Genomic DNA, 21565 nt, shown 5'->3' with positions numbered 1-21565 from the left:
AGGAAGATGGATTTACGGGGACTTGGGTGACATTAATAATAGATAGTTGGCCTGAAATAGCAGTTTTGTCTCTATCTCCAAGCTCCATACAAAACCAGCTCTTGTTTCCCAGGGCAGCATCTAAACCCCGTGTCCGTAACAGAGCTGGGAAGAGCACACACCGTCCCGCGCACCAGCTCTGGGTCCTGTTCGTGGTGGCTCTGCCACACGCATGTCGTGCTGCCCTGGGCCTCTCGTCTTCTCGCCCGAACCTCCAACCCCTCCCCACAGCCAGGGGATAATCAATAACACGCGCTTTCCTTCGTCCCACTCTCATCTGCACTGTAAACTGATAGCCCAGAGCAAGTGTCTCTTACGTAGTGGAAACCCATCCTTCACCTGCTCCATTGGCCTTATCTGATACCTGCTGCCTGGCCGTGGCTCAGCAGCAGGCGTTAAGAGCAGACCTCTTCAAGGAGATGTTTTCCTAGTTTTTGCTGATCTGGGTCGCTCATAAATTTAAACATGAGTTAAAAGCTGTCAGCTGTTTTGCCTGATAATCACATGCACATGGGATTTGTTTCAGTTCAAGAGAAAGCAGAAATTTCTTTGACTAAAAGTTATTTGGAAAAACTGTGGCTTATAGAAATTAGTCTTGCAACACTCCCAGCTCTGACTGCTCTGAGACCTGTTTTCTGCCTTGGTATCACATCCCTTCGTTATTCACCTAAGCACTCCATCGTTAATTGCAGAGCTCACACTTTTTCTTGGCTCGCTAGCTTCCTGCTGTTTCATGATTCATTACTTGTAAATGAGTCCCTGCGGTTCCCCGGCAAAGCTGATTCCCAGCTACACAAAAATCCTCAGACCTGTCCTTTGGCTGAGCTTTCCCCATTAATGCGTGCGCCTGCTACTGGGGAAACTGTCGCTGAGTTACAGGTAGTAGCTGCGATTAGAATTGTTTCATCTTGAAAAACAGACTTTTTTTTTGGAGGTTCCAAAGTTTCTATTGACTTTGGGACTGCGAAGGGAGTTCCCCGCTGTGCAACAACTCCAGGGCAGGGCCACAAGTCACCTCCGGACGGGGACCATAGGAATAAGACCTATAGACAGTGCAATTGCACTTCACCATGGTCTCCTCAGCAGTCCACTCATGTCCAGTGTGGATCCTGGCCCAGAACAGTTCCCCTTGACCAAAATACCACCAGTGGCCAGGGACATCCTGATCGTCTCTGGGAACGGACATTTAAGATTGCTACTAAATCATCTCTGAACTAGAGCAATGATTTGTTATCACCTGAGATGGACAAAGAATAACCATCCCAGACTGGAAAAATTAATTTTGTGGCAGTTAGTAATGAAAACCCCAAATTTCAGAGTGTTTCTCCTGGAACACGTGAAATACCTGCTGCGGGACTGTGAGTACAACAAGCTCCTGGCACCCGGGAGAGCAGAGCAGGCTGCAATGGGACAGGCCACCAAGACTTGGCTTCTTCTGACCGGTCACCACATTCTGAGTGGGAAAAGTCTCACCAGGATTTGTGTGACTCATCCATGGCAGGACAGGCACAGCCAACTCCACGTGCCCCAAACTCCTGTCCTGGGAACCTGTGTGGCTGTGGGCAGGTCCCAGACCATCACTGCTCCTGGGGCTCAATCCTAGGACACAGTGCTCCCGCCTGACACCCCTTTCCTTGCTCCCTATGCAGGACATTGTTATGGCACGAGCTGCAATCAGGATGAACCCCTGCAACTGTGACAGTGGCTGGTGTCCTGTTCTCCTCAGAGCACCACACACCAATTTCCCGGAGAATGAGGCAGTTAGGGCAAGGAGCACGTACTCCTTACGGCAATGTTTAACACTGCAGAGAGATCATACTCAAGACCCAAGCCACCACAAAGCAGGACTTCAGAGGTGAATTCTGAGGCATAAATACAGAGCAAACCACCTTATGGAAGCTCCTCACAAGCAAATGTATCCTACAGAAAGCTAAGCCTAGGGCATGCCCAGCACTGGCAGGGCACCAGCTGAGCCAGCCAGGCACTGGGAGTGTGAAGACAGGATGGTACCTGCCCTGGGAGGGTGAGAATTCAGCTGTGCAAGCATAGAATCATACAGTGTGTTGGGTTGGAAGGGACCTCTAAAGGCCATCTCGTCCAACCCCCTGCAGTCAGCAGGGACATCTGTAACTAGATCAGGTTGTTCAGAGCCTCATCCAGCCTGGCCTTGAATGTCTCCAGGGATGGGGCCTCCACCCCCTCTCTGGGCAACCTGGGCCAGTGTCTCACCACCCTCAGTGGAAAGAACTGCTTCCTCATGGCTGATCTAAACCTGCCCTGCTCTAGTTTAAACCATTGCCCCTCGTCCTGTCGCTCCATGCCCTTGCAAACAGCCCCTCCCCAGCTTTCCTGGAGCTCCTTCAGGGACTGGAAGGGGCTCTGAGGTCTCCCCGGAGCCTTCTCTTCTCCAGGCTGAACCCCCTCAACTCTCTCAGCCTGTCCTCACAGCAGAGGGGCTCCAGCCCTCGGATCATCCTCATGGCCCTCCTCTGGCCCCGCTCCAACAGGTCCATGTTCCTTCTTGTGCTGAGGGCTCCAGAGCTGGACACAGGACTCCAGGTGGGGTCTCACCAGAGCGGAGCAGAGGGGCAGAATCACCTCTCTGGATCTGCTGCCCACGCTTCTTTTGATGCAGCCCAGGATGCGATTGGCCTTCTGGCCTGCAAGCACACATTGTCGGCTCATGTCCAGCTTTTCATCCACCAGGACCCCCAAGTCCATCTCAGCAGGGCTGCTCTCTGTTACCTCATCCCCCAGCCTGTACTGATAGAGAGAGTTGTCCCGACCCAAGTGTAGGACCTTGCACTTGGCCTTGTTGAACTTCATAAGGTTTGCTCAGGCCCACCTCTCTAGCTCGTCCAGGTCCCTCTGGATGACATCCCATCCCTCTGGCACATCGACTGCACCACTCAGCTTGGTGTCGTTGAGAAACTAAGCACTTAGAAAACAGTTGAATCCTTCCAGAAGAGTGTTTGCCGTTTCAGGGCAGGTATGCAGCAACTGTGTTTTGTGTCTACAGCCTTCACAATCAGGACAACATTGCTCCCAGGGTGTTAGCCCACCCGTCGGCCCACAGACAGGAGACTCGCATGCTCCCAGGCTTGGCACCTGCATTTTTGCTGAAACTTGCCCAAATGGACCGTTTTCTAATTCCAGACAAAGGGTCTCAGATGCACCAATACAAAGGCCACAACTGCCAACCTGCAAGCGAGCATCCATCGTGCCAGGATGTCAACGGAGTGCCTGGCGTGTGTGCCATCATGGCTGGCTGCCACGGATATGACTGCAGGGACATCAGCAGGAACCACAGTCCCCTCTGAGAGCTCCTGGAAAGAAAAGGAGGAGGAATGTGTGTTTTCACTAGACTGCACTGCAAGGTAGGAGTAACCTTCTCCCGAGCAAGTGAAGATTAAGGATCAGTCAGGAGTTTGTGCAGTCAAGTGGGGGATCTTCCCTCTTCTTGGGGGAACATTTTAAAACAACCCACCTAACAAATGGGTATGCACAGCTCTGATGGCAAATGCAATGGCAATGGACCACTGAAGTAACCACTTCTCCAGGACTGACGGTGGTCTCACACCCGTGCCCTGTTCCCAGATGGATGCGGACAAACTGCTTTTCCGGATGGAGTGGGTCCCAGGCAGCAGGCTGGCATGGCAGGACTCTTCATCTCTGGAACCGCATCTTTCCCCTTTCTAGTCAGACAATGAGAATGATTTCATTTTTGTTTCAATTTCTTCCTTGTCACCAACATTTCTTTTGTCCCTTTCTCCCTTTACAAATGTTAATTTCCGTCTTTGTCTGAGCTGTAGCTGTTTCAGTGCATTGTCTTTTGCCAACTGAAATGAAATCCTCCTCGATAGACAGATCTTAGAAAATTAACATCACGCTGCAATTTGGAACAAGTACAGCTGAAGCAGCTGCTCAGCAGAAGAGAGAGACAAGAACAACAGGACTGTTAGTTTGAAAAGCATCTCCAGCCCAGAAGAGCTTTGCAAACGGGGCCATACTCTGCCTGTATTCATCAGAGTGATGTTACTTTATCATTTGAAGCCGGAAGAAATACCTAGGGACCGAGAGTTAGGTAGGGTTTTACATTCCTGTTGAATGTGCTACAGCTGGGGCAAGATGAGGACTGGGAACTATGGGCGAGTCAGTCTCACGTCAGTGCCTTGACAGGTCATGGAGAGCATCCTCTTGGGGTCCTCATCCAAACCTGTGAAGGATGAGGAAGCAACCAGAGTCAGAGTGGGTTTACCAAAGGCAAATCATGCTCAAGCAATCTCATTGCCTTCTATGACAGCACAGGCTGGGAAACCTACACTTAGATGGTTGAAAACTGGCCAGACCCCTGGACTTAACAGTCATCAGCAATAGACCGACTGCCGGCTGGTGGGCAACAACGAATGCGTGTCCCCAGGGTGATAGTGGGGTTCACAGCATTCGAGATCTGGACAACGACAGAGAGCTTACCCTCAGCAAACGCACAATACAAAATTAGGGGGAGCCTAATTTGTTGTATCAAATGAGATGACACCAATCCATAGGGACCTTGGAAACTGGATCTTGGAGTGAGGTCACTAAGGAGAAGTGCACTAAGGAGAAGTCCTACACATGGGGCAGAATGATCCGATGCATCGGTCCAGGCTGGACTCAACTGGCCAAGCAGCAGCCTGACTGGGAAGGATCTGGGTGGGCACAAGGTTCAGTGTGCCCCCATAGGAGCGTGCTCTCATTGCAGATCAGGGAACCACGGTGCTACCCTAGCATCAACATGGCCCAGTAACCGCCCCCCTTCCTCAGCACCGCTGAAGCCACACCTGAACCACTGCACCTGGCGTTGGGCTCCCACGTTGAGAGGGATGTGGGAAAACCAGAGAGGGGCCGGTAAAGGCAGACCAAGATGATCAGGGCACACGACCGACAAGGAGAAGCCAAGGAGGCTGGGCTGCACTAGTCCAACCTGATGTAAGGGACAATCTGATGGCTCTCTGGAGGTACTTGAATTGCAGTTACAAAAACAAAATCGTTTTGTTGGTGGCAAATGATATTGCAAGGGGCAACAGGAAAATTACCATGTGGTATCCACCTAAAATTGCTGAGGATCCATAGCTACATGTTGGACTCTGACTGTCTAACTCCACAGTAGGAACACCTGGCTTCTGAAACAGTGTGGCTCACTGTTGGATTCTCTGATGTCTTATATAGTAGGATTGTGAAACTTTCACCATGGCTGGAGCATTCACAGTGTAGGCCTGGATTCTCTGGCATGACACCACTCGTCTCGCTTCCTTTCAGAGGAAATAATCCACTTAGTTTAACTTTTCAACTGAAGTGGTGATAAAGTCATAGCTATCACAGAAAGCTAATACTTTGTTTAGTCTTAGGACCTTCCTGAACTATGAACTGTGGGAGGCTGGAGCATTCTGGGGTTGTGTGTCTTTATACACTTTCCTGGGCATCTTCTGTTTGTTGCTAGGGAGAGAGGATCTTAACACAAACTTTTGGTCAGACCCAGCACAACTACATGGGTGTGATGAAGCATCTGCTCTGTCAGGGATCATGGGCAGAGAGCTCCTGTGCATCTCAGAGGCACCTTAAATCCAGACTTTCTCACTGCTGTTTGGGCACATGACTGGGATCACAGGACTCTTCCTTGGCAGTCCACTCTCTGCCACATGCACCTGTGAACATTCTGTTCATCTTGTAGCTGACCATGCTCTGAGCAGAAGGTTGAACTAGAGACCTCCTGATAACATCTCCCAGGGTCATTGTTTCGGTTGACACGTTCCCTTGACCTTCAACTCTGTTCCTCCTGGAGGGGCTGTACCCCTCCCTAGATGACTCAGGTAGGGACCATGTCCAATATTGCTGCCAGTAACAGCCTATGTGAATAGCAATGCACCTGGCACAGCCTTTCGTCAATGGATCTCAAGGCCTTTTACAAAGGTGCTGCTTAAAAAAAACCCAACACTTTGCCACTGGGAAAGAGAGAGAAGGGAAATGACACAGCATCACCTATCAAAATGGGGCAGATCCAGGTCTTTTGACTTCTGGGCCAGCTGGACCCTTGTAGCCAGATCTGCATGGTGAACAGCAATCTAGATCCCTGCCTCTGCTTGGAGTTGACCCTCCTAGGAATTCATTGGTACTTGGTATTTGCTGGAGAGCGGAAGGCACTTTTTGTCTACTGTGTATGGAAAGATGGCTCTCTAGGAGTTTCCTTGCCAGCACCAGTTCTTTAATTTAAGAATACTATGTCAAGAGTTGTTATTTATTTTCTAAAGACATAAGAATGGGCAAACCTTAAAAACTACACAAACAATTTTTTTTCTTTCCAACTGTCATTAAATTGCTCTCAGAAAGCAGTATTTATCAACCTTTCACCTAGTATATTGTGCACATATTAAATGCATTACAGATAACAAAACCAGCTCATTACAGCATGAAATACTGAGGTCCCAGCTTCTCTGTTTCAGTAGGTTCATAGCTGCTCTTGAGCCTTAAAACCTGACAGGGCAGATCTGGTCTGTCCCGTTTGCCCATGTCTTCGTTCTCTTGACACCAAATAACCGAAAAAAGGAAGAGAACAGCGGTCCAGAGGATGGTGTAGGTTGTTGTGACGGGACATCCTTGATAAGGATAATCTGTTTATTATTTGGAAAGATAAAAGTTATGGTGGCCATAATTGCGATGTTAAGTGACTGGGCTTGTAAACAAAGTCACAAACATTTCTGTCACTTTTGCTCTGCTTCTACAAGACTGTTAGTCCGGTTTTCTTGGGAGATCAGGCTTGTGAAAGAGCTGCAACAGGTCAGTCTGACAAGAAGTTTCTCCAACTTAAGTACAGAATACTAAGGAAATAACATTTCTGTTGGATGTGAAGCTGCCATAATGCAATGGGATCTTTCTTTGGGTATCACAAAGAACAATGGATGGTCATTCCCTACTTATCTTCTCCAGGTGGCTCATGAGTTTAAAGATCTCTCTTATCCTTTTCAATGCCTCATTTCAAGAAGGATGGGTGCTGCTCTGCTCTAGGCTCCTCGGATGGAAGACACTCCAGACCTTTTATCATTTTTGTTGCACTTCTCTGCACTTTCTCTAGCTTTAGGGTGTTTTTCCTTGTTATTATCTGGCCACTCATGAATGTAGCAAGATAACCAAGGACCCAGTTGTGTGCCACAGCTTGTAAAGTTGTGACGTTTAGGCACTCAGGGAGGAAGAGGTGCATTGAGCAGTGAGAACACAGTGATGTGCTCTCCCCATAGGGTGAAGCTGGGCAAGGTAAGCTTAACGCACAGCAAACCATGGGTTACCACAGGAGAGGAGGGAAGGTGGCAACCAGTGAACATGAAAAAAGAGTTTGTGCCAGCAATGCTCCCTGCCTCTCCCAGCTCCATGAGCCCAGTCCAACAGACCATTTTCTACCACAGCCACTCCATCGCTCGGTACAAGAAGACACTCCCTGTCCCCCGCAGCTCTCGCAGATGTCCCTGCTCTCCAGAGGCAGACTGCAGGAAGCACTTTATAGCTCAGCACAGAACTTCTCTCAAGAACCCATAATCCCGGTTTCAACTCTTCATTTCAAACCTTTGCATTGCTGCAAATACATGTAAAAAGTTGGACTATTTGTTCCTTGTAAATAAATTAACTGTATGGCCTTGTTCTATGGATTGCACTTTTCAGAAAGTCTTGTACTTTACTCAGACAGCCAGAAAAGTTTTCATTCATATTACTGGGGAAAGGCCCCAAATCTGTGTGTCTGAGCAAAGCTCCTGGGTGGCAATGCTGGAAAATACAGAGGATAAAGCCTTAGGAGCAAAGGACACAGCAGCTTGTGTGTCGGGTCTGCCCTCTGAAAGTGCTGGGGTCAGCTCTGGAGAGGGCAGAGTCCTGGAGCAGAGGGATGTACAGTGATGCTTTTATGTTTTCAGAGCAACAAGTACATGTTACAATGGGGTTACAAATACATTGTCAGTTGTAAGTGAAGAAAGGAGGGAAAATATTGACAGCAAGAGCCAACAAGAAATGTCTTTCTCTCGCAAAATTCAGACATGTAGAAAGGTTGGGACGGTACCTTTCTGCAACTCTGTCATCTCACTCTGTATTTGCTGAGGATAACTTTCCTGATGTCTGATTCCATTTTGGAGAATTTCCTTCTTGGACCCTGCGAGAGACTCCATTCGGATTCACTGTCCATCCATCGAGGCTCCACTTCTTATTTGTGTAGTTCTGGTCATTTTCCACTAAATTATGGAGTCTCTCACCACACTGCAGGTAGACTGCACACCTCCTGGGTGATGGACCGTAGTATGCCACTGGCTCACTACCCGCCAAGAAGAGGAATAGCCCATCCAGTGAGCGCCTACATTTCAGGAGGAAAGAGACATCATTCACTACACCCTATGTTTAGATTGACTTGTAAGTTGGCACACACGTCTGATACAAGGTGACTGAGATTATTAGTGCAGCTCTGTGCTGAGATCAGACACAGCGGTATCTCTTTCTGTGGTGATGTGTCTGGGATGACAATTCAGGAGGTAACTACTGCTGGAAGGCTGACACAATGACTCTGTTGATGTTGAGAGGCTTTGTAGCAGGCACATGCTTCCTTGGTGTATGGTTTTGCCAGCCAAGAATTGTAGAAAACTGACGCACCTGTCAGTGTTGGCAGAAGTACTATGGCAGCCCACAAAGCAACTCCTTCATGTTGATGTATGGGAGGTGAACAGGACAAAGGATATGGTTTTGGTGTACTCAACAGCTCAGAAAGAGCTGGGAGATAGCTGGGTTGAGATCCTTCAGAACTACATTGTTGGCTGACCATCCAACACAAATAAGCAGTGCTTATATCACGGCTAATCAAGGTCATCTTCATGGCAAGTACAGGTGAGACTGGCACACATCTCTCTGGAAACCACCTTTCCCATCCTGATGTTGCCTTTCTGCTTGTGATTCCCCTCCTCCTGGACCCGCCATTGCACCGAGCAGCAGCCAGCACGTCCTCTCTCTCACCAGCAGGGAGAACAGCTGTGTCTGCCGTACTGAACACTGGGACAAAACCTCATGGACCACTACAAGTAGTCCACGGTGAACAGGAAAACATGCTCCCTGCTCAGGGAACACAGAGCTGCATTTTCCTTTGTAGACCACCTTTGGAAAGGCAGGAGTAAGAACTTTACAGTACAAAGATGTATGTGGAACTATGGGGGTAGTCCAGTAAAATCCATTCAAGGGGATGTCTGTCAGTCCCAACTGACCTGCCGAGAAATTTCTATGATTTTGTCAGAGCGCGAGATGTCTCAAAGATCCTAACTTCATGTAAATACAAACCCCAGCAGCTGGCTAGAACACAAGCACCCCAACTTGAAGACTTTGCATTCTGCTGGGCAGGTCAACCAACCTGCACATCCTGGCCAGTCCGTTATCACACGTGTAGCCTTGGCACAGCCACAGCATGAGCCCACTGACCTACTCAGCAGGTGAATTATGGTAGGTGAGAAGTGGCCATAGCACGGCGAGGGGACTCAAGGGCCCAGGGTGGGACGTGGTGGTACTACAGTGGTACAGGAGACAGGGCAGGGAGTTTAGGGAATTGAGACAGGGCACCCAGAGGGATGGGGCACTGTGGCGTGGTCTGGGAAAGACCTGTTAATACGCAGTGCCAGCACCACACAGTCATGGGGGAAACAGGGTGTTATTTCAATAAAATGTAGTCAGGGCCAGAGCACAGAAACCTGGAAGAATCAGGCTTATCGGTTCCTATAATCCTGAAAAGCCCTGATTTGTCTTGAGATGGAGAGACCGAAAATGCAGTATTGCGATTAAGCTCCAGTGATGCTTAGGGGCCGCATGCAGCCTCAGGACCCCATCACTCAGGAACGGTGCCCACATGCACAATGCTGCATTTGTCTCCACAACAGTGGTGACAGCGATGCAGAGCTTCAGCTTTGAGACTTGGTGAGAAGTTTAGTCTCACTCTCAGCAGCTAAAAGCCAAGTCCTATGTCCCTCCGCTGGAAATCAAGGCCAAAACCTGAGCTGAGGCTCACAGCAAGAGCCCACAAACATTCTTTTGAGGTTTTAATTTATCACTTTCTGGGAGACAAGATGGATTTGGATCATTTAAATTCATGTAGCTGGGGACGGTGTCTGAACCCACGGCAGGAGCCGCAAGACCTTTGTGCTGCTAGAAGGACAACACAGCTTTAGGTACAAAAAGCCTGTTAGCAACTTGGATAATGAACCATCTACAAGGACTTCTTGTTATTAATGCTAAGAAAACGCCCATCGTGTCAGCTTGTAGAAACTTTCTTCTTAAATAGGCAAGTTACCATGGCAGAGGTCTGGTAAGTTCCAAGTGCCTGCTCCTTGTTTCAGGTTCCTTGGAGTGCGCTATTTATAATTTAGGGACGAGGAAAGAAAAAGAAAACAAAGATTTAAAAATTGCTTTGAACAAAATTCTGCAGTTGGCCACAAAAGTCTAATAAAGGGAAGAAAGTGCAGACCTGCTTCTCCCCTCTTGTCTCAGGATTATCCCATTACCTTATTCCCATTCACACCAATTTGAATAAAACCAGAATGAGCCCCCAGGGTCTAGAGATAATCCCTTCAAGTTTTTGGTTTTACATGTTATAGCTCAGGAACTCAAATTTGATCAAAGTGCAGTTATTGCCTTGCATCTGCATTACATATTACAGCTACAACTTGCACAAATGCACTGAATGAAGATAGAAATCTCTCTGGGTATTGTATCATTTTGAGAACAAAAGCTAAACATCTTCCTGGGATGCTAAGACAAACGCCAGAATCAGATCTAATAAACAGCACAATCAGCTGCAGCTGCAGAACTAGTAGACGGATGGAAAAAAAGACTTTTCAGCAGTTCTGCTTCCTAAGTGAACCTTCTCCTTTGAGCTGCAGGCAGCACAGCACAGTGAAGGCATGAGGCAAGCACTGCAAGAGGGAAAGAGCACTCAATGGCCTGCAAAAAGGATACTGATCTCTGAAGTTTCCAGCATCTACCACTCCAGGGATTTCGGAGGGGGTTGGTGGTATTTAGTTGTTTACAGGACTGAGGCCAAACAGACTGGAAAGCTGTGACTCTGGGAAGCTGAGTGATTATGTTGTGGTAACCAGTAGTATGCCTCAATTAATTCCTCAATTAAATCCTCAATTAACTTATCAGATGTAGGACAGGCTGAGCTGGACAAGGCAGTTGATGCCTCAGCAGAATCCCTTGCCGGGCTGGAAGGAATGTGGAAATCATTCAGGATTAAAATTCCTCTGGCCCATCCAGATTGCCCCTCTGCAAACACAGCAGGACGGTAGCCCTGGGGTGACGGCAGGGACAAAAGCCTGCTCTCTGATCTGCCACTGCGGCACATCTCCTGCTCACTCCTGGACTCTCAAGACCATGCTCAGCCTTATGCTAGAGCGATCAAGAGGGAGAGATCAAATAAAAATGCCAACTGTTTCACCGTGGGGTGAATATCGCTGAGTTTACACTCCTGATGCTCCCGCCACCTGGCTGAGCCATTTGCAGGACCGCTTGCTGTTCCCTTTCTCCTAAAACAAAGGCGACGAATGGCACTCATTTATATCTGAAAACAACCCAGGTGTCCTTGCGCAGAGCTTTCCTCTGTTCCTGCCCCAGTTTCTTCTGCTCCTCCTGACTGAAACAAATGAATCTGGTTACCCCCACACGGGCAGCCGGCGTATCACAGGTTGTGTAGCTCGCAGCTGTTCTCGCAGCGTCCCTGCCGAGGTGCGGGTAGCTCGGCATGCAAGTGTTGTCTGTCTTTTCACACCTTCGTTCCCTTTGAGCTCTTTATTCTTTCGTGTCTTTCATAATGTTGGTCTCTTCTCAGCAAGGATCCGAGTTTATAACCTGCTCGTGCTTAACAGCCTGTCTTATCCGCAGGCATGGAGCGGAGTCTGCAGGAATGTTTAACAAAATGAGCTGGAAGCATTGGCTTGACTGCGGCTCAGCAGGAAGGCGCACCAAAATCCTTTGCACTTGAGGATTTCTTCTATAATGACTCACTTTGTGCAGGGAAATGTTATAAATTTAGGCAGAAATCAGTAGTGCAAGTGTGTGAGTATTTCTTCATTGACAGTTAAGCAAAAACAGTATAAAAATTATCTGTGAAGTGGCCTCTAAATGAAAAACCCATTACAGCTACATCAGTCTGGAGGAAATAGAGTGCAAATGGTTTTGTTTCAGGAATGCAAATGGTTTTATTCCGGGAGTTTTGATTGAATTAAATAGATGTTCAAATTATCCTGCAATTGAATTAACTGAAAGTCACTGTATTTCTCACGCATTTCATAAAGATGAATAATCCAATCACATAAGATTTTAAAGAGTACTTACAGCAGGGTTTTGCCGCCTTTAAGACTGTATGAACTATGAGTGATTTGTCCTTTTCCATGCAGTGCATTTTGAGAGATCCCACACTGTTTATGTGATACACTTGTTACCAACCAACAAAGCTAGCACATATGCATTCAAAAAGGATTTGAAATCCCTCAACTTTTTTGCCTCTTCAAAATTAGAAACTGAATGGCAGAGAAGGAGGAAGGGGCCACCTGCAGAGTCAGGTTCAAAGCGTAGGAGACAAAAAAAAATCAGCGTAAGAGAGTGAAAGACATTTCAGACTTGTCGGTGTCCCTTAATGACTGCATTGTGGGGCTGCTATCGCCCTTCAGGGTGGACACAGGGATGTCACTGATGATGACAAGCTCTTCGTGGGGGCTTCTGCTCAGTCATGATGGGTGCTGTAGTATACCTGCTATTCACACAGCCACAGGTTTTGCAGGGACTCTGGATTTTATTAAGAGGCTCAAAGGCCATCCAGCTCCTGAAACAACCGTCCAGCTCCTGATATTCTATTCCTGTTACCTACTGCAGCCGGAGAGGCTGGCAGTTAGAGGCAAAGCCTTTTGTTGGATTTCCTTGATTTTGGGCGCTACCCAAAAATACCCCACCTGACGCTGACCCCATGGATGTGCCCGTGGAACGACTATCGCCCAGTGTGGGACAGCAGACCTGCAGATGATTTGGGCAGAACATGAGCTCAGCTGCCTCTGGGAGGTTGCCTTGCCAGGTCAGCTTCACCTCTACAGAATTCCAACCAAGAGTCCCCCCGGGGGTCTTCCCCTCTCAGGATTCAGCGTGTGTCAACCTGAATTTTCTTCATTCTCTCTCTGGAGCCTTTATGCCCTTCTCTCCTCGCCCAGCTTGCCAGGAAGAGACTCACAAGAGCATCACTGCGTGACCGAGTCTTCCTCAGGTAGCCACGCTGCCCTGAAAACTCTTCCGTCTGTGCATTTGCCCATTTGATTTCTCACACCCTCTGCTCATGCTGGTGTCCTTTCACACCAGTTCCTCTGCTTTGCACTTTGTCAGTGGAACTCCTTCTGCAGGTGCTGAGCTGTGCTTCACTGTCCTCTAGCCAAGGTCAGGTCCCCTCAGCTCACGCACACTGCTGTGCTATAGCGTACTCTCTCCTGCTGGTGGTCACATATGCTCTGCTCCTAAAATGGAAGGAGGATGCTACCTTTGTTACTGGCAAAAGAACCTGAGGGAAAGCGGCACCTGGGTGAGAGTCTGTGTCATCTGTTCTCTGCACGAGAGAACGATCTTGTCAGGTTTATGCTGTGGAGTGAAACATGGAGATCTGGTTTCACCCCTTAACTCTGCCAGAAATCTTACGTGACCTTCAGCAAAACACCTGAGTGCCTTCATGCCTAGATCACCATCTTCAAAGAGGAGCCTACAAACTTGTGGAAGAACCCAGCTTTCTCCCAGAGCTGCCTGGCTGATGCTAGTCTCTAAAAGGTATTTCTTGCACCTCAGCACCTGTTTGCAACTCTAAAACTTCCCCTGCACTGTTGGGAAAAGGCAGCTCCCTTATGCCTTGGGTAGAGCTGAATCCTGCACTGAGGTGAGACCACTCCCAGAGGAATGGGAAGGCTCAATGTTCTTCAGTTATCCAGAAATCACCTTTGCTGTCAGGCAAATATTGAGAAGAAAGTAGAGAGTTCAATCATTACAATGCAAATATTGTCAGTATAGGTTTAAAGACAGGTACATAAACAATGAAGCATGTTAAAAGAGCTTTAAATTAGCTCCAGATGGGCTGTATTCTGTGGTCAGTGAGCTGCTGGGACACTTCCACAGGGATGTGGTGGAGAATCAGTGTTCATCCACAAAAGCATCCTGAATTAGGGACAAGCGTAAGAGTGCATCCCTAAACCTCCTCTGGGATTCTGGTGTTTCCTTGCAGTGGTTTCCTGTGACCCACAAGTCCCCTGTGGACCAGTCCCACCTAATTTAATGGCAGTGATGGCCTTTGTGTGTGGCAGCCCGGTCCTGACCAGATGGCACGCCGACCGGCATGAGGAGAGGGCTCAGCTTCTGGCCTTGGCTTTGTCGTACACTACTGAATATGCTGTATATAAACACACACATGGACAAACACACTTTCTACAAGCAGATACCTGAAAACGTCCCTCTTGGATCAAGGTTTAGACATAATGGGAGCCAAAAAGCCACTGGGGGAACAATAAGCCTGGTGTATATTTTAATTCAAGAAAAAAAGTGACAGAGAATCACACTTACTCTTCTCTCTGAATTTTCTGTTGAGGATGTGAATTGTTTGGGAGAGAAGTGACCTCCCAACGTGTGCCTGCACAGCGCCTCACATCCTCCTCTGGGCCTCGGCACTCCTGGCGAGCACAAACAGCAGACATTAAAATAAACCTTGCTCACACTCTTGTACGTTGCAAACAATGAGACCAAAACCTGTTTTGCCTCTTGGCACCTTACCGCTTTGCTGAACGTTCCTGCCCTGCTCCACAGAGGTCCTGCTTCATTATCTCGTGCTCTGTGGCTGGCAATGACCTTTTCATCCCCATGCAGAAGGTCCCATCGCAGCCAATTCTGCCCATTTATCGAACACCTGGAAAGAGGAGCTTTCCTGTACTTTATCACAATGGCAAGACAAGCATGCCTGACAAATGCACAAGTAGCAGGGATGGCTGGTGTCTGCCTGTGGAACCTGCTAGCACACCCTGGCATCCCAGGGTGAAGTCACCTCCACAAATGTCCCTTTCACCTCTCTGTACCAACCCTCTTCTTCAAAACTCTGTTCATAACCACAACTCTGTCTGAGGAGCAGCTCTGTGAGAAAATTTTACAGCTGCTACCTGTTGCAGCTAGGAGGAAAGGCAACAATTGGTCTCCTTGGTCAATACGGTGTCATCTGACAGCAGATAAAATTTAAGTTTTGAAAATACAAAACAGTCAGTGCGTGAGGATTTGGATGCTGGCCTGAGAGGCACAAGAGAAATACCCCAGATGGTCAAGCTCACAACATTACAGAGGTAAATGTAAATGACTGTATGGAAATACGACAGGCTAAAAACATTAAAGGCATATGATTTGGGGCAAAATCCAACCAGCATGCTGCCTGGGGGTAACAAGTCTCTTTTTCCTATACCATTCCTTTTCTTGAGTGGCTCAGTACAAAGTCCTCGTACCAGCTTTCCCTGGTCACTACTAGAGGCAACTTACTGGGCCAGAGGACTAGCAGAACTGTCGCAGCACTGCAGAATGTTAGGAAACCTAAATCGCATGGTTCATGTACAAGGACCAGCCGGCTCTCCTGGGAGCAGCCGTATTAAATTTTGCTCAGTCATGCAGGTAGAGAAGAAGCTCTTGATAATCTTGCCTTCTGTCCTTGCATGCCTCCGTAACAGACTGTGTGGCAGCTGGCCTTGCCTCTCTAGAATGCACGAGCTGGAAACCCTGAATGCTGGAGGAGCTGAGTATACCCCTTAGGCTTCAGATGGTCTGTCAATTTTCTCTCCTCAGAAAAAAAGGTGTCCAGCAAAGCTCTCACCAGCACAGCACTCCTCAGAGAAGGAAAGTTCATTTTTTCAAAGGAAAATGTCTTATTCCGGCTCTGCAACTTCTCCATGCATGAAATATGCATGCAACTTGCTGCAAACATGAGAGCCCGCAGACTGCACCCTCACCAGGCTGGACAAATGGTGACCAGCAGCTCAATCCGCATCTGTCACCCCTTGAACAGCAGCTGGCTTTGGCAGATCTCAGTTTGCTTTATGTAGGAGATGCAACCCTAATTGAAATGAGGGAAACAAGATAATGCACGGCTGGCCAGTCTCATGAGTGAGGCTAAAGCCCCATCTCTTTGTGACTCCAGGCAGGGAGGACACAGGCTCACGGGTCACCAGCAGAGTCAGTAATGAAAACACAGACTTCTCACGCCCTTTTCATTGTAGATATCAAAAGAGTGTCCCAAAAGGATCAGACTCCTTGGCTCCACCTTACACAGGAGAAACTGAGGCAGAGAACTGCGACATGACCTCCCAGGAGTGAGGATGGAGAGCTGGTCTCAGCCCAGCACTCTGTCCAAAGGCAGCACAGGCTTCATCATACAGAGCTGAGAGCTTTAATTCCCCGCACACGATGCCTTCTGCATTTGCAAAACTACTTCTTCCTACCCACCCCCCTTTCTGGCGATGTGCTCCCCTTTCCTAGCCAGCCCTGCACACTGCTCTCCTCTTGTTAGGTCACAGTCCTCTGACCAAAATGTTTCCTCCCGTGCGTGGATGAGCCTCACAGCACCTCAGTGGGTTCACTCCTTGCTTCCTAGGAAAAAGACTCTTCTTCACGAAGAAAAAGTAGATGGGAAGCGGCCTGAAGGTGAAGAAACCCTGCCTGAAGGAGTGAAGATCTAGCAGGAAGGATCACAATTCCTCGGTCCCAAACTCTGGGGCGGCGCCGCAGATCCTGACCCAGAAAGGCGCTGCCAAATGCCATCTAACCCGCAGGGCGCATGTGGTGCCCCAGGAGTTGGTCCCAGAGCAGCTCTGAGGTCCCCACGCACGTCACCACTGCCTGTCCGCGTCCCTTCGTTACGTCAGAAACTCTTCTTTTACTGTTCAATTCCACCATCTAGTGGACATTTCTGGAGAAGACAGAGGGCAGCCATCCGCTGGGCAAGAGGAGAGGGCACAGAACTTGCAGGACACTACGCACCTTCCTCGTACAGCTCTTATTCCTACATCATTTTGCATCTTTTGTAAGATGTGCCCAAACCCCTTTGTTACTCAGGGTAAAAGATGTGTTTACTTTGCGTTGTGGTGAAAAGCTGATCAAGTTCAGAGCCAAAGTGTAGACCAGTAAAGTATTTGAACACTTTACACAAAGCTTGTATTAATTCTGTACATGGAAACCTAAAGGAGCCGTACAGAAGGCCTCATGTGAACGTCCTGCTATGTGGAAGTGGGGATAGACTCCAGTTGTAAAAAGAGATCTTCTTCCCAAATAAAATGATGTACAGCCTGCTTGCTGCTTGCCAGTGACTCCGCATCACCCCTGCTAAGTTTATGACAATGAAACATCAGGTGAAATCCAGTGGTCAGCACACAGTGGAAACCAAACAGCGAAGAGCTTCTCCAGTGTGTTCCAAGGCCTGGCTGACCACTGTGGCAGCTTTGATCCATGTTAGTGGGAACTGGTCAGGAGAAACTGAAAAACTGGGATTTTTATAGTCTTGTCTAGAGAAGAAAGAGCAGTGCCATAGCTCAGGTAGCACACAGCTCCACAAACCTTATGAGGAACGACTGAGGGAGCTGGGGGTGTTTAGCCTGGAGAAGAGGAGGCTGAGGGGAGACCTTCTCACCCTCTACAACTACCTGAAAGGAGGTTGTAGAGAGATGGGGGCTGACCTCTTCTCCCTGGTGACAAGTGATAGGACGAGAGGAAACGGGTTCAAGTTACGTCAGGGGAGGTTTAGATTGGATATTAGGAAACATTTTTTCACTGAAAGTGTTATTAAACATTGGAATAGGCTGCCCAGGGAGGTGGTGGATTCACCACCCCTGGAGGTGTTTAAAAAAAGGGTAGATGGGGCACTTAGGGACATGGTTTAGAAGTGGCTTTTGTCAGGGCAGGTTAAAGGTTGGACTTGATGATCTTAAAGGTCCCTTCCAACCTCAGCTATTCTATGATTCTATGATTCTACTAAGAGAGAACTGCCACCTCCACCACTGAAGAATCCTCTTAATGGACATCTGGATCGCAGTAGGAACCATAGCATCACTGTTTCAGCAGCCACAGAGTAAAACTGAGAGTGGTGACTCTGGAGAAGGGCAGATGGCAATCACACTCGTGCCTTCATTTTTAGCTGCCTGCAATATTCTGTATTAAAAAACATCCAGTGATGGTTTCCACAGGTACTCAGAGGCAGAGATGTCCAGTGCACTTCAGCAGCACGTGCGACACACCGTATGTCAACAGGAGGCCTCGTGTGCTCCTCCAGGTGAAGGGTAGTGTTCAGATACGTTCTCCGCTCTCTGCATAGCGTTTCAGGTTTCTCCTCGTGGTTTGCAGTACGTAGCGGTGTCGGTGCCAGCTGGATCTGTGTGAATTACTGCTTTCTGCAGACGTCGTTTGGTGTGCCCTGCACGGCACGGGGGAGAGCAGAGGGGGTGGAGTAGCTGCCTCTCCTGCATGTCTGCTCGTGCTGTGTCAATGCTCATCCTGGTGCACGGCTGGGAGGTGCCAATGCCTTCCTGACTGGGAAGGTTCATTCGGGTAAATGTTTTGCAGTTTTCTGTGAAGTTCTCAAACTGCACGGCAGAGCAAAAAAAAAAAAAAAGACAAAAAAAAAAGACTAGAAACTTTTATAAACTGCAATAACGGAAAGCAGTAGGGATTTATGCAAAAGAAAAGGGCGTTTGCTTTTGTCAGACTCACCCCAGGTATTATATGAAGCTCTTTGGGACAGAGGAGAGCAGGCTCTGGCTCAGGCAGGGCAGGTGGCAGAGTGCTGGGGTGACAGCCAGCTGCTTCGGCTTAGGCCAGAGAGGACAGGGAGCAAGTGTCCAGCCTGTCCCTGCTGATTCCAGCCTTCTCCTGCAAAGCCCTCTGCTGCCACCAAGGGATAGGTCGGGGTGGGTGGGGATGGTGTCAGGGGTGTCCTCACCCACACTGTTGCCATTCGGGGCACGTGGAGGGCATCTGGAGTAAACGGTGAGAAGAGTATGAACTCAAACCCACCCTGCATGATATGACTGAGACAGATGTTAAACGTCAATACCAGAGGTGTGTGGCGATATGCAATACCGATGACAATAAATAGGTTTTCTGTGCAGTGCTGCCCAGTGGTGGGGTGGCAGTGAGCCCACATAGCTGCCAGACTCTTCACAGGGTCTCAGCCAAGCTCCTGGCTCTCCCACCACTGCCAGAAACACTCCAGTGCAGGGCCATCTTCAGCTGCTTCTTGCAGCAGTCACAGTGAAGAAGAGTCACTGGCCTGAACCGATATCCCATTCTCAAAATCTTGTTGCAATAGGTCACATTTTCATCTTCAGGAGTGCCCATGCTAAGAGGAGGCTACAAAAGTCCTGACTGCAGTAACTGTATTCATCCTTACTAGAGAAGCAGACGCTTCTTGGGTGTCAGCCATCCCCTCTCGGGGCAGCCTCTGAGAGCTGCACGCCTCTCCACTGCCTGCAAGAGTATAAACGCCTAGCTCAGGGGAACACGTCTGTGCTGTAGGCACTGAATACCATGTCAGGCACGTGTAATTCCATCTGCGCTTGCTTGTTCTTTTGAAACGCAGGTTTGTTTCCATACTTGCAAACGCAGCCCTGCTCATCACACACTACCCAGGAACTGCTGCGTGGTATCGCCTCGGCAGATGGGGCTTCCTCTTCTCAGGTGGAACTAGGGCCAAGAAATATGGCAAAGTCATAGTCGAAACGCCCTGTTTCGGCAGCAAGATCTCAGAACGCAGGGCAACAGTGTGATTCAGGTTAGTGGACATCCGGCTCCCACCTGAAGGCCTAAGATAATTTGTTCTGCATGGGGCTTAAATGGTGATCATTATTAGTGAATGCAGACATAGAGGCTGCAAAGGCATAGCCACAGTGAAAACGCGGAACACTCACACCACCTCCAGCACCGTGGAGAAGCCCTTGGAAATGGCAAGGAGAACACTGTGAGGTACACACAAAGTGGTGACCTTACGGACACCACCACCTCGCATCAACCCCTGCGACACGTCTGCCAAGGTATCCCTTTGTGGGACACCCCCTCTCTCAGCACACTAAGCCGACGTCAATGTCCGTGCACCAAAGGAGGGCACACATTGCCAACGTGCGACATTTTGTGCTAACGGGGCAAATAAAACTCCGTCACCTGCTTAAAATTGTACATGCGCATTTGTCACCTTCATCTGATAATTATCATTTATACTCTTTGCCTGGATTTATGAGGGCCCGCAGAAGCAGGTTCGACAGGCCTCCTTCCGCCAGCAGATCAGGGCTTGCATTTTGCAGATATTATGATTAGGCAAAATCTACTATTCTGTGGAATTTTAAGGCAATAAAAGAAAAAAAATGTAAACCCAATGATGAACAAAATGAATTTCTTAAGAAAAGCCCTCACTTGAAAAAAAAAAAGTTAAATGTACCTTTCAGAGAAAATACAAATCACAATACCTGTATTCGGGATTATAATACAATGTAATAATTAAAAAATATATTAATATAGAAGTATAGGAATATATTATATAACACTTTATTACTGTTCTAATCATGATTAATATTATATACATGTAATATAATAATAAGCATTTCCCTGCATCAATGGGCACCTAAACCATAAGGAAGCCCCAGTAATACATTAATGTTCACCAGAACTATGCCAGTCCTCTGAGCAATGCTTTCCAGTTTATTTGTTCCGCTGTGAATCAAATCCTGTTAAATAAACAGAGCGGATCCATTTAATCTCATTTCACATTTCTGAAAGGAAAATACTCACAATCTGTATTTTCCTGAGAGCTGAGAACAAGATGTTATAAGGGCAAAACTTACTAAGGGTGAAACACCACTGCTTTTGCCTCACTTCTCTAAAAAGTTGATGTAATTTTGCATAACTTGAGATATTAGTGATGTGACTTTTCTGGGTCACCGTTATTCCACACCATTTAATGTTCACAATAGCTCCCACTGAGTGTAGTTATCTCTTAAGCACCACTGGATATCTGACCCCTGGGGCCTCAGTCAGGCACTGAGGAAATGGTTTATGTGTCTAAACGGAGATGCTGACATTTAGCTTACACACACCTCTGAAAGAAAGGGCTTGTCTTCAGCCTCAAAGCAGTTGCCACAGGCAGATGTCTTCTGCCCCACTCATGAAATGGGACAAGCGGGGACACCTAGACCCAGCCCTGGAACAGCTCATCCTCCCCGTGCCTTACCGGGATGTGCCACCGGACACTCACAGCCAGCGCACATCACCGCTCTTTCCTCAAAAAGGGCGCGGGAGACTCGTATTCTTCTCACTTATGAGCCACTTGCATAACAGAAGGAAGCAAGAGGAGCTCTTCACGGAGAAACGAAGCAGCACTGACCGCGTTCTCCGACCGCGCGGCCCGAAGGGAGGCCGAATCCTCCTCCTGACAGGGCCAACCCGCCCTCCC

This window comes from Chroicocephalus ridibundus, chromosome 19, assembly GCF_963924245.1.
Source record: "Chroicocephalus ridibundus chromosome 19, bChrRid1.1, whole genome shotgun sequence".
Lineage (NCBI taxonomy): Eukaryota > Metazoa > Chordata > Aves > Charadriiformes > Laridae > Chroicocephalus > Chroicocephalus ridibundus.
Note: the sequence above shows the minus strand (reverse complement) of the source record.